Here is a 15,584-nt window from a genome sequence, read left to right on the forward strand (position 1 = left end):
CGTGTGAACTGGACCAGTTAGATACACATGGCATTATAGTTGTAATGCCTATCCTTATCTTTCCACCCCTGCCAGCAAGCTCTCAATATGTCTCTCCTGCTCAAGGCGTTTCCATGCGGTGGTTAGCCAACATTTCATCAGGAGCAGGTGCAGGATTAATAGGCAAGTATGTAACATTAAATTGCTGCACAGAGTGGCGTGCAGCTTGGCAGCATCTCGGCACTGTGACGGCCGTACCAGCTGCTCAATCGCCAACTTCATATAGTCATGACTCCACCCCTCAGTAGGCGCGGTCTCTGGGAACATCCAATAGGAGCGATGGGTGTCCCCAGTTACCAACCCGCTGCTTGGCATTCACCGCTAGTCTCGTATAGCGATACTGGGGAATGTCTACATATCAGGGGGAATCCATTGGCGGCCCAATCTGTCACTCAGATGAGAATTACTGCACAGTGTTTCACCGCGAAGATGGTGTATATATAACGCAGAGGTCCTCCTATATATATTACTTTATTGAACTTGATACTTCCGATCCCAAATATGAATCTGCAGGGTCCATAGTATGATGGGATACACACAACTCCCATCATGCTCGGCTGTAGGATAATAGCTGTAGGCTTTCTGGGCATGCTGGGAGTTGCAGTTTTGCAACAGCTGGAGGGCCACAGGATGGGCATCCCTGCCTTAAACAATTAGAACTGGACAGAAATTGTCATCAAGCTGTCCAATAAAGGGGGCAATATTGTTGTTCTGGGGTATAAGCAATATGAGGAGATGTGTAGGAAGATTCTGAACGACCATCAGACATGTAATAAACTACTGTATGATCCCACGCCAATGTACAAGAAGGAACTGAATGGCATTTTGCTTAAAGCTCAAGCAGAAAATCTTATAAAGTAAAAATAAATTCTCATTGAATATTCAGTACTGGCAACGTTTTACATCTTGCCAAAACTGCATAAAGGGCTGACACCGCTGAAAGGGAGACCTATTGTGTCCGAAATTGGGAGTCTAACATCAAACATCAGTACAGATGTGGACATAATCTTACGGCCATTTGTGGAGGGGCTCCCCTCCTATGTGAGGGACACAATGGATGTCTTAAAACGACTAGATGCAGTGTGAGGAGAGTACTTGGCTGGCAAGCCTTGATGTAGAAGTTTTATATAGCTCCATCCCACAGGATAAAGGGTGCCAAGCTGTACAGTTTTTTCTTCAGCAAAGAGGCGAACACTGCCAGCGTCACAATATCTCCCTTATGGAACTGATTAGTTTCATTCTAACACGGAATGTATTCATATTCGCAGGCCAGATCTTCCAACAGCTCAGGGGTGTGGCAATGATGGCACTTCACTGCCTGGTGCTTGGCTATCAGCACTGAGTGACAGTCAGTGTCACAGTGGGACTGCGCCACTCAGTGCTGATAGCCGAGCACCAGGCAGTGAAGTGCCATCAGAACAAGGCCAAGCAGGTGGCAGTCAGGGTGCTGGTGAAGGATGACCAGAGAGACAGTACTGCCAAGAGGATGCCATCTGCCCATCTATGCTGTCCATATACCAGGCCAGGCCTACCAGCATTACCCCTTGATATGCCGCCTGCCCGCCTGGTCACCCCACCTAACACTCAGGGAGACAATTGACTCAGACTGTTAGGTGTGGGGTGACCAGGCGGGCAGGCGGTATATGAAGGGGTAATAGTGGTAGGCCTGGTATATGGACAGCAGAGATGGGCAGATGGCATCCTCTGGGGGTTTATCTTACATGGGACTGTATGCTGGAGGAGCTGAAGGGAGAGTGATGTATTTTACATGGGACTGTATGCTGGAGAGGCTGAAACATAGAAACATAGAATGTGTCGGCAGATAAGAACCATTTGGCCCATCTAGTCTGCCCAATATACTGAATACTATGGATAGCCCCTGTCCCTATCTTATATGAAGGATGGCCTTATGCCTATCCCATGCATGCTTAAACTCCTTCACTGTATTTGCAGCTACCACTTAGGCAGGGGAAGGCAGGGGAGTGATTTATCTTACACAGGACTGTATGCTGGAGGGGCTGAAGGCAGGGGGAGTGATGTATTTTACATGGGACCGTTTGCAAGAAGGACTGAAGGCAGGGGGAGTCATGTATCTTACATGGGACTGCATGCTGGGGGGGGGCTGAAGGCAGAAAAGTGATGCATCTTACATGGGACTGTATGCTGGAGGAGCGGAAGGCAGGGGGAGTGATGTATTTTACATGGGACTGTTTGCAAGAAGGACTGAAGGCAGGGGGAGTCATGAATCTTACATGGGACTGCATGCTGGGGGGGCTGAAGGCAGAAAAGTGATGTATCTTACATGGGACTGTATGCTGGAGGAGCGGAAGGCAGGGGGAGTGATGTATTTTACATGGGACTGTTTGCAAGAAGGACTGAAGGCAGGGGGAGTGATGCATTTTACATGGGAATGTTTGCAAGAAGGACTGAAGGCAGGGGTAGTGATATATCTTACATGAGACTATATGCTAGAGGGGCTGAAGGGGGCCACAATTATTACTATATTACAGAGGGGGCCATAATTATTATAATAATACTACAGAGGTTGTCATTATAATAATAATACTACAGAGGGGGCCAGTATATATTATAATTATACAGAGGGCATTATACTTCTGGGCACTACATGGGGTAGGGAAGGTCTGTTATCTGAGGATGATAGTAAAGTGAGGAATCTAAAAGAATTCTGTGAAACGAGACCCTGTCATGGCGGTCTTATCTCCGAATGAAGACGCTGAGGAAAGTCTACATCACAGGAGATGTCACTGGATGTAACAGGTATGTGCTGTATTCTCCTGTATATTTCATAGCAATGTATGTTATGTCCATCCAAATATCTGTTTCACAGTAGGGTAGGGAGGAGGGAGTATATAGAATTTGTCCCACACTGCCTCTGCCTGGCCCCAGACTTCAGGTCACACTGTGCGTGTTCTGAATTCTGGGGCCTCACACCCATCTACTACATTATCTGTACACAGAGAGTTATCATTGTGTTATATGTAGTGTTAGGTAGGACTGCAGGTGATATCTACTACATTTTCTGTACACAGAGAGTTATCATCGTGTTATCTGTGGTGTTATATAGGACTGCCGGTGATATCTACTACATTATCTGTACACAGAGAGTTATCATCGCGTTATCTGTAGTGTTACGTAGGACTGCAGGTGATATGTAAGATTGCAACGACGGAGCACTCTCAAGCACTGTGCCAGCAAATGGCTGACTACTTTGCTGAAAAAATTTAGAAACTTAGGGACAATATCCCAACGGTTCATAGGACGGACGAGACACTTTCTTCTTCATTTTCAACCTTACCCTATTCCTTCACAGAATTTCAGCCCATCTCTGAGGAGAGAACGATTGAAATCATTGGAGCTCTTAGATCTTCCTCCTCGCCTCTAGACCCATGCTCGGCGGCCGTGGTGAAGTCCGCCGCGGTTGCAATGGCACCATACATTCGAGACATTATAAATAGTTCCTTTTCCAGCGGTCAACTATTCTGAAGCAGGCAGTGGTAACATCTCTGCCTAAGAAACCGGCGCTATTTGTGACCGATCTGAGTAACCTTAGACCGATTTCGGGACTGCCGTTCGTTGCAAAGATAGACGAGAGGGAGGTTGTTGCACAACTGCAGGGATATCTGGAGGCCAACCACGTTCTTCATGACTTCCAGTCGGAATTCCGACCCGGAAGGGGTACTGAGACCGGTCAATGTCCAGGATGATCTACTGATGGCATTAGACCAGAACGACTCCATGGTCCTAGTCCTTCTGGACCTATCATCCGCTTTTGACACTATTGACCATCAAGTGTTATTGAACCGGTTGAAAGTGGTAGCCGGATTAGATGGAAAGACCTTGGCATGGATGGTCTCATTTCTCCAGGACAGGGTACAACGAGTGAAGCTGGGGGTATTTCACTCAACCGATCTCTCACGCTCCTGTGGAGTACCACAAGGCTCGGCACTATCCCCAGTCTTGTTCAACATCTATCTGGCCGACATCATCAGGAGCCACAATCTTCAGTTTCATGTTTATGCGGATGATACACAACTGTACTTTAGGCTTGCCAAAGGAACAGTTGATCAAGTCGATCTGGCCGGATGTCTCTTGGAGATCGATCAATGGATGAGTGCCAATTATCTAAAGCTTAATGGCACCAAAACTGAATGTATTACATTCAGTGACCAGAAAATTACACCCTCAGCACCCCCAAGGGCCATTGTCTTTTGGACCTGTCTCTGAGACAGCCACCCAGGTCAGGGACTTGGGAGTGGTCTTGGACTCCAGATTAACCCTGGCCCCTCAGATAAATCAGGTGGTTAGTACCTGCCACTACCAGCTGAAAATTCTGGGGAGGATTTTAAAATACATTGAATCCCCGCTCAGGAAAGCCTTGGTCGGAGCAGCGATCAGCAGTCGGTTGGACTATTAAAATGCCTTGTACATGGGACTCCCTAAGAAGAACTTGCATAGACTTCAACTTGTGCAGAATGCCGCAGCAAGGCTCCTAACGGGTGTTGCCCGCCGAGAGCATAACACTCCCTCTCTTAATGCCTTGCACTGGCTCCCCGTCCAACAACGGGTGATGTTCAAGATTGGATGCTTCATGCATAGGGTATTCCATGGTGTGGGGCCCTTGTACCTGCGACGTAAATTCACCAGGTACGCACCGTTGAGGACATTGAGGTCTAGTAACTCTGCGAATTTTAACATTCCGCAAGTTAACAAGATCAGACATGGAGGTAGATCTTTTTCAGCTCAAGGGGACAGATTTTGGAACCACCTCCCTCTGGCCCTAAAAATGATTCCCAGTCTTCTCTCATTCAGTCGTGTACTGAAAACCTTACTTTTCAAACAGGCGTTTGATCTTCCTATATAACACTTATTTGGTTTATATAATTTTGGGGGTTTTCTTAAATTTTAGTCTATAAATTCACGGTTGGTAATGTTCTTTTATTTTAAAGATACTTTTTCCCCACGTTTATTAAATAGCTTTCTTCACATTCTCTATATCTCGTATGAACCCTTTGAACCTTGAGATCCCCCTACCTTCCTCCCCTTTTTCTTGACTCTCCATTTGATAAGTGCTAGGAAATTAGTCTCTGGAATAAGTGCCTTATTCTCTAGGCCTTTGTGGCCCATGGCAAAGTGTCATGCCTTCTTTTTTTCCTCCCTGTTTAATTAGTCAGCTAAGCGCATCGAGGCCCGAAGGGTAAGACTGCGTGTACACAAGACTATACATCATCATCATATCTACTACATTATCTGTACACAGAGAGTTATCATCGTGTTATCTGTGGTGTTATATAGGACTGCAGGTGACATCTACTACATTATCTGTATAAAAAGGGGCGTGGACACAGGTTGGGGGACGCGCAATACTTGGCTTGCCCCGGGTGCTGGCTATCCACGTTATGCCACTGGGTTAGACCAATGGGTTTAAATTACACTATCTCTTATGTATGTTTTATTTAGGATGTTCCGTTCTTGAGTATATACTGTACATGTTCTGGACCAACTCAGATTGTCCTTGGTCACATACAGTACAGACCAAAAGTTTGGACACGCTTTCTCATTCAAAGAGTTTTCTTTATTTTCATGACTATGAAAATTGGAGATTCACACTGAAGGCATCAAAACTATGAATTAACACATGTGGAATTATATACATAACAAAAAAGTGTGAAACAACTGAAAATATGTCATATTCTAGGTTCTTCAAAGTAGCCACCTTTTGCTTTGATTACTGCTTTGCACACTCTTGGCATTCTCTTGATGAGCTTCAAGAGGTAGTCACCTGAAATGGTCTTCCAACAGTCTTGAAGGAGTTCCCAGAGATGCTTAGCACTTGTTGGCCCTTTTGTCTTCACTCTGCGGTCCAGCTCACCCCAAACCATCTCGATTGGGTTCAGGTCCGGTGACTGTGGAGGCCAGGCCATCTGGCGCAGCACCCCATCACTCTCCTTCATGGTCAAATAGCCCTTACACAGCCTGGAGGTGTGTTTGGGGTCATTGTCCTGTTGAAAAATAAATGATGGTCCAACTAAACGCAAACCGGATGGAATAGCATGCCGCTGCAAGATGCTGTGGTAGCCATGCTGGTTCAGTATGCCTTCAATTTTAAATAAATCCCCAAAAGTGTCACCAGCAAAGCACCTCCATACCATCACACCTCCTCCTCCATGCTCACCTTTTCTGCGTCGCACAAAGACACGGTGGTTGGAACCAAAGATCTAAAATTTGGACTCATCAGACCAAAGCACAGATTTCCACTGGTCTTCTGCTTGTTGCCTGTCCTTAGCAGTGGTTTCCTAGCAGATATTTTACCATGAAGGCCCGATTCACACAGTCTCCTCTTAACAGTTGTTCTAGAGATGTGTCTGCTGCTAGAACTCTGTGTGGCATTGACCTGGTCTCTAATCTGAGCTGCTGTTAACCTGCGATTTCTGAGGCTGGTGACTCGGCTGAACTTATCCTCCGCAGCAGAGGTGACTCTTGGTCTTCCTTTCCTGGGGCGTTCCGCATGTGAGCCAGTTTCTTTGTAGCACTTGATGGTTTTTGTGACTGCACTTGGGGACTACTGACTGACCTTCATTTCTTAAAGTAATGATGGCCACTCATTTTTCTTTACTCAGCTGCTTTTTTTTTTTTGCCATAATACAAATTCTAACAGTCTATTCAGTAGGACTATCAGCTGTGTATCCACCTGACTTCTCCACAACGCAACTGATAGTCCCAACCCCATTTATAAGGCAAGAAATCCCACTTATTAAACCTGACAGGGCACACCTGTGAAGTGAAAACCATTTCAGGTGACTACCTCTTGAAGCTCATCAAAAGAATGCCAAGAGTGTGCAAAGCACAGGTGGCTACTTTGAAGAACCTAAAATATGACATATTTTCAGTTGTTTCACACTTTTTTGTTATGTATCTAATTCCACATGTGTTAATTCATAGTTTTGATGCCTTCAGTGTGAATCTACAATTTTCATAGTCATGAAAATAAAGAAAACTCTTTGAATGAGAAGGTGTGTCCAAACTTTTGGTCTGTACTGTACATAAGCTCAGACAAGGTAACGGGTTAGGTCGACTTTGACACTCGCGCTTTGGGCGGATCCGTCATGGATCTGCAAAAACTGTTCCGTTACAATATTACAACTGCATGCATCCGTCATGAACGGACCCGTTTGTATTATCTGTAACATAGCCAAGACGGATCCGTCACGAACTCCATTGAAAGTCCAATGGGAGACGGATCCGTTTTCTATTGTACCAGATTGTGTTTGGCTCCGTTTCATCAAGCGGACAGCAAAACGCTGCAGGCGGCATTTTGGTGTCCACCTCCAGAGCGGAATGGAGATGGAACTGATGCATTCTGAGCGGATCCTTTTCCATTTAGAATGCATTAGGGCAAAACTGATCCGTTTTGGAACACTTGTAAGAGCCCATGATGGATCTCACAAACGGAAAGCCAAAACGCGAGTGTGAAAGTTGCCTTATATATATATATATATTATTCATTCAAGTAGCATACTCTATAGACGCCATATCTACTCTGCGTATAAGATCAATATACATGTTGGGAGGGTGCATCTGTGTAAGCATTTAGCCACCCCCCACCTTGCTTTGGGCCATCATCGAACAGATATAAAAAACAAACGAACATATGGCGAACATATGTTTTAAATTAATGTAAGGCAGTGAATTCTGCTGAAAGAATAGCAAAAGCTCATAACAACATCTTTCCACATGTGACTTCTACTGTTCTTAAAGGATTTAGACTTAAAAGTTCTTCTATAGTTTAATTTCCTGCATACATTCTTTAAAGAAGGTTTTTTTTTTTGCTCTGCGCTGACATGTTTTATATTGATTTTTTTTTTACAACATTTTCGATGTTATCATCTTTGCTCATCTTAAAAGGGTTTTTACAGCGTTAAAAAAAAAAAAAAATTCCATCCCAACTTGTGGAACCTGTAGAAAAATCCATCCTCATCTGCTCTACTCTGTTATGGACGTTTTCACAGGTCTTGCAGTCCCTGTCCCTAAACCTCTGGATGAAGGGAATCACGTAGGCCACTGCAGCCAATGACTGTCCTCAGTGGTGATGTGTCCTCAAGCGCGGCTACTGTGGGTCATTGGCTGCAGCGGCGCATGTGATCGCATCCATCCAGAGGTTTACAGAATTGGTCCAGAAGATCAGTGAGGAGAGCCAGGGGGCTGAAACAGAGGTGAGCAGATGAGTAGAGATTTTTTCCACAGGTATTGCAAGCTGGGGTTGAAATTAAAAACCGAAAAACCCCTTAACGATGACCAAACATGATAATACAGACAGATAATACAGTTTTACTACAAGCGTTGCTCAAGGCATATGCTGTACTTTTATTAGGAACCAAGTACAACATGCTGCTGAAACGCACTGTGCTTAGACTTCAAATAAAAGTTCTTCAACGACATGCCTTGAGCTTAGGGCCGGGCAATTTGGCAAAAAAAATAATTAAATCTCAATTATTTTCAATTTAACCCTTTCGTTTTTTACTCTCAAAAGCCCTCCCAAAGCAATAACATAAAAAAAAAAAATATATCATTCACACAGCCGTATGAGGGCTTGTTTTTTGTGGGATAAAATTTACTTTCTAATGGCACCATTTATGTTGGCATGCAATGTGGTGAGAAGCAGTAAAAAATTCTAAACAGGGTGGAATTATAAAAAAAAACACTATTCTGCCACAGTTTTATGGGGGGTGTGGTTTTACACCGTTTCCTGTGGTAAAACTGACCTATTGCCATATTCTGACCCTCAGAACTTTTTTATTTTTATGTGTACAAAGCTGTGTTAGGGCTGAGTATAACCTTTTATAAATTTTTTTGTGGCAGGTGAAACGACCCAAAAAACTGAAAATTGGCCATTTTGATTTTTTTTTTCCATTTTTCTGTTTGCCATATGGGATAAATATTTTTAGATTTAAATATGATGGGCGTTTTTGCACACAGCAATGTCCATGATGTTAATTTTTCAATTCTTTGTGTATTTTATTTGGGGAAAGAGGATTTAATTTGAATTTTATATATTTTTTAAAACCTTTTTTTTATTTTTTTACACTTTTTAACAGTTTAAGGGGTTAAATATATGTGATCAACGCTACCTTGGATTGCATACATAAGTCCCGGGTTACTGCTGTTTAACACACGACTCACGAGCGGGCATTATTTTTAAATGCCTTACCGCCTACGTAAATTTACTTTTGGCGGTCGGGAAGGGATTAAAGTTTTTTTTTTGCTATAATGAGCAGTTATAGAAGGAAGTACCTGCAGTCTAAAACAGAATATTCATGCTTACCTGCTCCAGTCCTCATTGCTGCCTCCGCTGTCGCCACCTTCTGGTCCCCGCATTGCTTACATCCAGTGGTTCATGGGAATGGCCACATGCACTGTTGCAGTCAATTCCGTTATCTTTTGCATTTTTTTTTTTACATTGTTCACAGGGCGGTGTACATAACATGTTATCTTTATTATACGGGTTGTGACAAACAGTGCGATACCATAGATTTTTTACCACTTTTACTAAATAAAACCACTTTTTAATAGGAAAAAAAGTCTTTATTTTTGATTATATAAAACTTTATTAACTTTTTTTTATTTTTTACTCTGACTAGCTTACAGGGCTTTTACAACGCAGTAGTATACAGTGCCTTGTATACCACTGCATTGATGCCTATTACTGCAAAGGTAACAACAGTCCATTAGGCTGTGTCTGTGACACATACAGACGTGGACAAAATTGTTGGTACCCTTTGGTCAATGAAAGAAAAAGTCACAATGGTCACAGAAATAACTTTAATCTGACAAAAGTAATAATAAATTAAAATTCTATAAATGTTAACCAATGAAAGTCAGACATTGTTTTTCAACCATGCTTCAACAGAATTATGTAAAAAAATAAACTCATGAAACAGGCATGGACAAAAATGATGGTACCCCTAGAAAACACAGAACATAATGTGACCAAAGGGACATGTTAATTCAAGGTGTGTCCACTAATTAGCATCACAGGTGTCTACAACCTTGTAATCAGCCATTGGGCCTATATATATGGCTCCAGGTAATCACTGTGTTGTTTGGTGATATGGTGTGTACCACACTCGACATGGACCAGAGGAAGCAAAGGAAAGAGCTGTCTCAAGAGATCAGAAAGAAAATTATAGACAAGCATGTTAAAGGTAAAGGCTATAAGACCATCTCCAAGCAACTAGATGTTCCTGTGAGTACAGTTGCACATATTATTCATAAGTTTAAGATCCATGGGACTGTAGCCAACCTCCCTGGACGTGGCCGCAGGAGGAAAATTGATGACAAATCTAAGAGACGGATAATCCGAATGGTAACAAAAGAGCCTAGAAAGACTTCTAAAGAGATTCAAGGTGAACTTCATGCTCAAGGAACATCAGTGTCAGATCGCACCATCCGTCGTTGTTTGAGCCAAAGTGGACTACATGGGAGACGACCAAGGAGGACACCATTGTTGAAAACGAATCATAAAAAAGCAAGACTGGAATATGCCAAACTACATGTTGACAAGCCACAAAGCTTCTGGGAGAATGTCCTGTGGACAGATGAGACAAAAATCGAAGTTTTTGCCAAGGCACATCAGCTGTATGTTCACAGACGAAAAAATGAAGCATATCAAGAAAAGAACACTGTCCCTACTGTGAAACATGGAGGAGGCTCTGTTATGTTCTGGGGCTGCTTTGCTGCGTCTGGCACAGGGTGTCTTGAATCTGTGCAGGGTACAATGAAATCTCAAGACTATCAAGGAATTCTAGAGAGAAATGTACTAGCCAGTGTCAGAAAGCTTGGTCTCAGTCGCAGGTCATGGGTCTTGCAACAGGACAATGACCCAAAACACACCGCTAAAAACACCCAAGAATGGCTAAGAGGAAAAAATTGGACTATTCTAAAGTGGCCTTCTATGAGCCCTGACCTCAATCCTATTGAGCATCTTTGGAAGGAGCTGAAACATGCAGTCTGGAAAAGGCACCCTTCAAACCGGACACAACTGGAGCAGTTTGCTCATGAGGAGTGGGCCAAAATACCTGCTGAGAGGTGCAGATGTCTCATTGACAGTTACAGGAAGCGTTTGATTGCAGTGATTGCCTCAAAAGGTTGCGCAACAAAATATTAAGTTAGGGGTACCATCATTTTTGTCCATGCCTGTTTCATGAGTTTATTTTTTTACATAATTCTGTTGAAGCATGGTTGAAAAACAATGTCTGACTTTCATTGGTTAACATTTATAGAATTTTAATTTATTATTACTTTTGTCAGATTAAAGTTATTTCTGTGACCATTGTGACTTTTTCTTTCATTGACCAAAGGGTACCAACAATTTTGTCCACGTCTGTACATTCATGAAATGCCTATTACGATGGCAATGCATCAGCTCCCCACGATTGATTGATGCTGGCTATTACAGAGGGAGCCGGCTACAGTCAGTGCTGGGCTCTGGAGAGCTGTATCAGCACAACATGTGCAGTCTCTTCAGTCCCTGCCACCCCTGCTAGGAAAAAAAATAAATCAATATCATCGGGCTGTAAAAAGGCAAATTAATTTGATGAGCGTTTCTTCTACATTTGCTGCCAGGATCTGCAGCAACAACCACCTAAACCCCCATACCACTGTGTGTAAATGGTTCCACTGGGATTTTCCTTGATAGTTGTAAAATTGTGGCATCCGCGTTATACAAGGTTTGCAAAGCTGTTATATCTGTTAATATAACCCTACAGGGTGAGCACCATCTTCACTCTGTGCCTGGCCTCTGTAGCAGACTGATATGCAGTTTTCCGGGAAAGGATTCCATCTATGGTTTTCTGCTGTCCTAACTCCTAAGTCCTCACAGCTCCAGCCGAGCCGATGAGTCCTGACATTCATGAGCTCCTGGCTATCCCAGTTCCTTGCTTAACATGGGAATACCCTTTTTTAAACATTTCTGCACTACTTTTATCTCACTTTCCCTTGTGTGTATTTCTCTTAATGTAGAATTCACACGGAGCCGAAATCCAGTGAAGCCAGTACTCCGGTCAGGAGCTCATCAATAGCTATGCAGCCGACATAGCCACTGCCAGGCCACGGCCCCAAGCAGGGGCTGCTGGCCATCAACATAACTTTCTGACACTTCCACTGTTAATTAACACTGGGAGCGCCAGGTACTTATGTACTTGGCCAGCGGCCACAGGTCGCCCCCTAAATTCCTATTGGTCCCTGCCCCATTGTTCACCCTCACAGGCGTCAGGATGCCTGAAGCATACATCATCATCAGGACTGCTTGGGCTGGGATGAAAGCCTCTCAGACGACATAGGTAAATGGGACCTAGGTGAGTATTTATTTTTTTACATGGCAATTTGGGTACTATGGGGACATGTCCATTACTGAGGACACTAGAAGACATTTCTGGGGCACTATAGTGACATATCCAATACTGGGGTCACTATGGGGACATGTCTAATAGTGGGAGCACTATATGGGGAAATGTTTAATATGGTCTGCGTCTGGGGCATTATAGGGAGTTACTGGTGGTACTATTACAACCGAGGACACAATAGGGGGCATTATTATTGGTGGAGGCACTATAGGGGCATTATTATTACTAGCGGCACTATAGGGGTATTATTATTACTAGTGGCACTATAAGAGCATTATTATTACTGGGGAAGCTACAGGAGGCATTATTTTTGGTGGAGGCACAATAGGAGCATTAATATTGCTGCAGGTGCTATAGGGGCATTATTAAAACTTGGGGCAATATAGGATGTATTATTATTTCTGATGGCATTATAAGGCATCATTATCACTGAGTGCATGATAGGGGTCATTAGTATAAGGCTACATTCAGATGACCGTATGTGTTTTGCGATCCGCAAAACACAGATACCGGGTGTGTGCGATGAGCATTTTGCAGACCGCACATGGCCTGCCCTATGATAGAAATGCCTATTCTTGTCCGGTTGCGGACAAGAATAGGACGTGCTCTATCTTTTATGCAGGGCGGTGGAGGGGAAGTACGGATGCAGACCGCACACGGTGTGCTTTTCGCATCTTTTGGGGCACAATTTAAATAAATTGGTCTGCAAAATTGCAGAATGAATGCGGACCCATTCATACGGTCGTGTGAATGAAACCTTGGGAGCATTTAGGGGGCACTATTACTTTTGAATTCACTATTTTTTATGCAGTATAATATTTTGGGGCACTGGGGAGCACAGAGGGCACAGTTTTGAGTTAGCGCCAGAATAACACAGTTGGGGCACCAGGATGGAGTATTAGTGATGAGACAGTGGGGAGGATGATGGAAAAGTAATCATGGCGGTCTCGACGGAATGTCATGGTGCCAAAGATAGGGATTTCTGTTTCTGTTGTCGTGAAAAAAACTTGAATGACAAAAATGTCTTGGTTTAGAAAAATATTTAAGTTTTTGCAGAAATGGTGGCAAAACAATTATGATAAAATGTAATAATCATATGAAACGTGTGAGATCTTAGATTGTTAGTAGACTGAATAGCAGGCGTGTTGAGGTATATAGGGAGTGTCAGCAGGAATGGTTAGCAGACACATAGCTGGCAGGACTTTAAAGCTTAGAGCAAAAGTTCTGAAGTGAACCCTCGAAGACAGAGACAGCACTAAGGAGGATTTATGTTTGCTAAGATTCAGTAATAGAATCAAAAGCGATGAAATATGCAACATTTCATGTGCATAACCTATAAAGGCAGGTCACTAAGGTTTACTTGTGATAAAGAACATTTACATTTAAAGGGGTATTCCGGTTGGTTTAAATTATCCACTATCAAAAGGGTAACTACTGCTGGGACCCCACTGATCATGAGAACAGGTACCCTGCAATGAACGGAACGGCTGGTCGCACATGCGTTTGGCTGCTTCACTCATTTCTATGGAAGTTCCGGAGATAGCCAAGTACAGCGCTCTGCTGTCTCTGGAATTCCCATGTGCGACCAGCCACTCTGTTCATTTCAGAGGGGCTGCAGGGTGTACAGGGCACTCCTTCTCGTGATAGGTGGGGGTCCCAGCAGTAGCGTTAGCATTGGAGTCTATGAGAAATGTTGTAGTTTCCTATGGAGCCCTGCTACAGATAGGGGCTCCATAGGAAACACTATTCTGCAGCCTCCTGTCATTCCTTAAGACAGGGGCTGCTGCATACAAGCTCTGGCTCCTCCAATCGTCACCGGAAGAAGCCAGAGCATACCCAGAAGAGCGCACTTCCAGGTTTGCACATGCTCAGATTCCGTGGTCAGGATTGACCATGCCATCTGAAGTGTTAAATGTCTGCGACCGGCTTTATTGTCTGTCACGGACATGAGCCGCGGGTGTCTGCTGTATGAAACAGCAGGCACCCACAGCTGTGGCGCTTGCTCAGCTTAAGAGCAGACGCCATCTTTAAAGATTTGGAAGCTGGCAGAAAGGGGTTAAACAGTCAGTTTTTTATCACGCGCGTGCAAAACACATTGCACCTGCGCGATAAAAACTGAACAACGGAACGCAATCGCAGTCAAAACTGACTGCAATTGGGTACCTACTCGCGCGGGTTTGCCGCAGTACACCCGGGACGCATCCTGAACAAATCCGTCACGTGTGAACTCAGCCTTAGGCCGGATGCACACGGCCGTGTTTTAATGGCCGTGAGCAGTCTGTGGTAACACGGGCTGGATTCCTGCTGAGAGCAACCAATGACGCCGTGCGCTTCCTGCTGCCGCCGCAGTACAGTAGTGCACTGGTATGATCTATACCAGTGTATTACTGCACTGTGGCGGCAGCAGGAAGCGCACGGCGTCATAGCAACCAATGATGCCGTGCGCTCCTGCTCTCAGCAGGAATCCAGCCCGTGTTACCACGGACCGCTCACGGCCGTGTGCATTCGGCCTCAAAGTGCAAATGCTGTGGCATATAATAGCTTGTATTAACCCCAGAGTGCCCCCAGTATCTATAATGGCCTCCCTGTAATGCTCCCAGGGTCTATAATGCCGTTCTTAGTAGCCCCAGTATATATAAGGTTCCCCCACAGTGCCACCCTGTATGTAAAATCCCCCCAATTGTGCCTCCTGTATACAAAATCCCACTCACGTGTACCCCCAGTATAAAATACCCCTAATAGTGTCACCTTATGTATGAAATATCCCCTAGCAGTGACCCCCAGTATAAATTAGTTACCAAATTTTCTGGGTGCAAAAAATAATAAGGCTACTGTCACGCCACACTTCTGTCATGATAATACCACCATCTGCAGCCGTTCAGAACGGATCCGGTTGTATTATCTCTAAAATAGCTAAGACGGGTCGTCTCTAAAACCATTGTAAGTCAATGGGGGACGGATCCATTTTCTTTTGTGTTCGAGAAAACGGATCCGCCACCATTGACTTACATTGTGTGTCATGACGGATCTGTCTTGCTCCGCACCACATCGTGGACAGAAAAACGCTGCTTGCAGCATTATTCTGTCCGCGATGGGGGCGCAACCAAACGAAATGGAACGCATTCT

The 15,584-nt window shown here is 44.1% G+C and overlaps 1 protein-coding gene across 4 annotated transcripts in view; it reads right to left on the reverse strand.

Moving 5' to 3' along the window:
• Positions 1 to 15,584, reverse strand: part of LOC122943759 (centromere protein P) — a 400,675-nt gene that overhangs the window by 263,753 nt on the left and 121,338 nt on the right. The gene's annotated exons all lie outside the window — the stretch shown is intronic.

This window comes from Bufo gargarizans, chromosome 7 (genome assembly GCF_014858855.1).
Source record: "Bufo gargarizans isolate SCDJY-AF-19 chromosome 7, ASM1485885v1, whole genome shotgun sequence".
Lineage (NCBI taxonomy): Eukaryota > Metazoa > Chordata > Amphibia > Anura > Bufonidae > Bufo > Bufo gargarizans.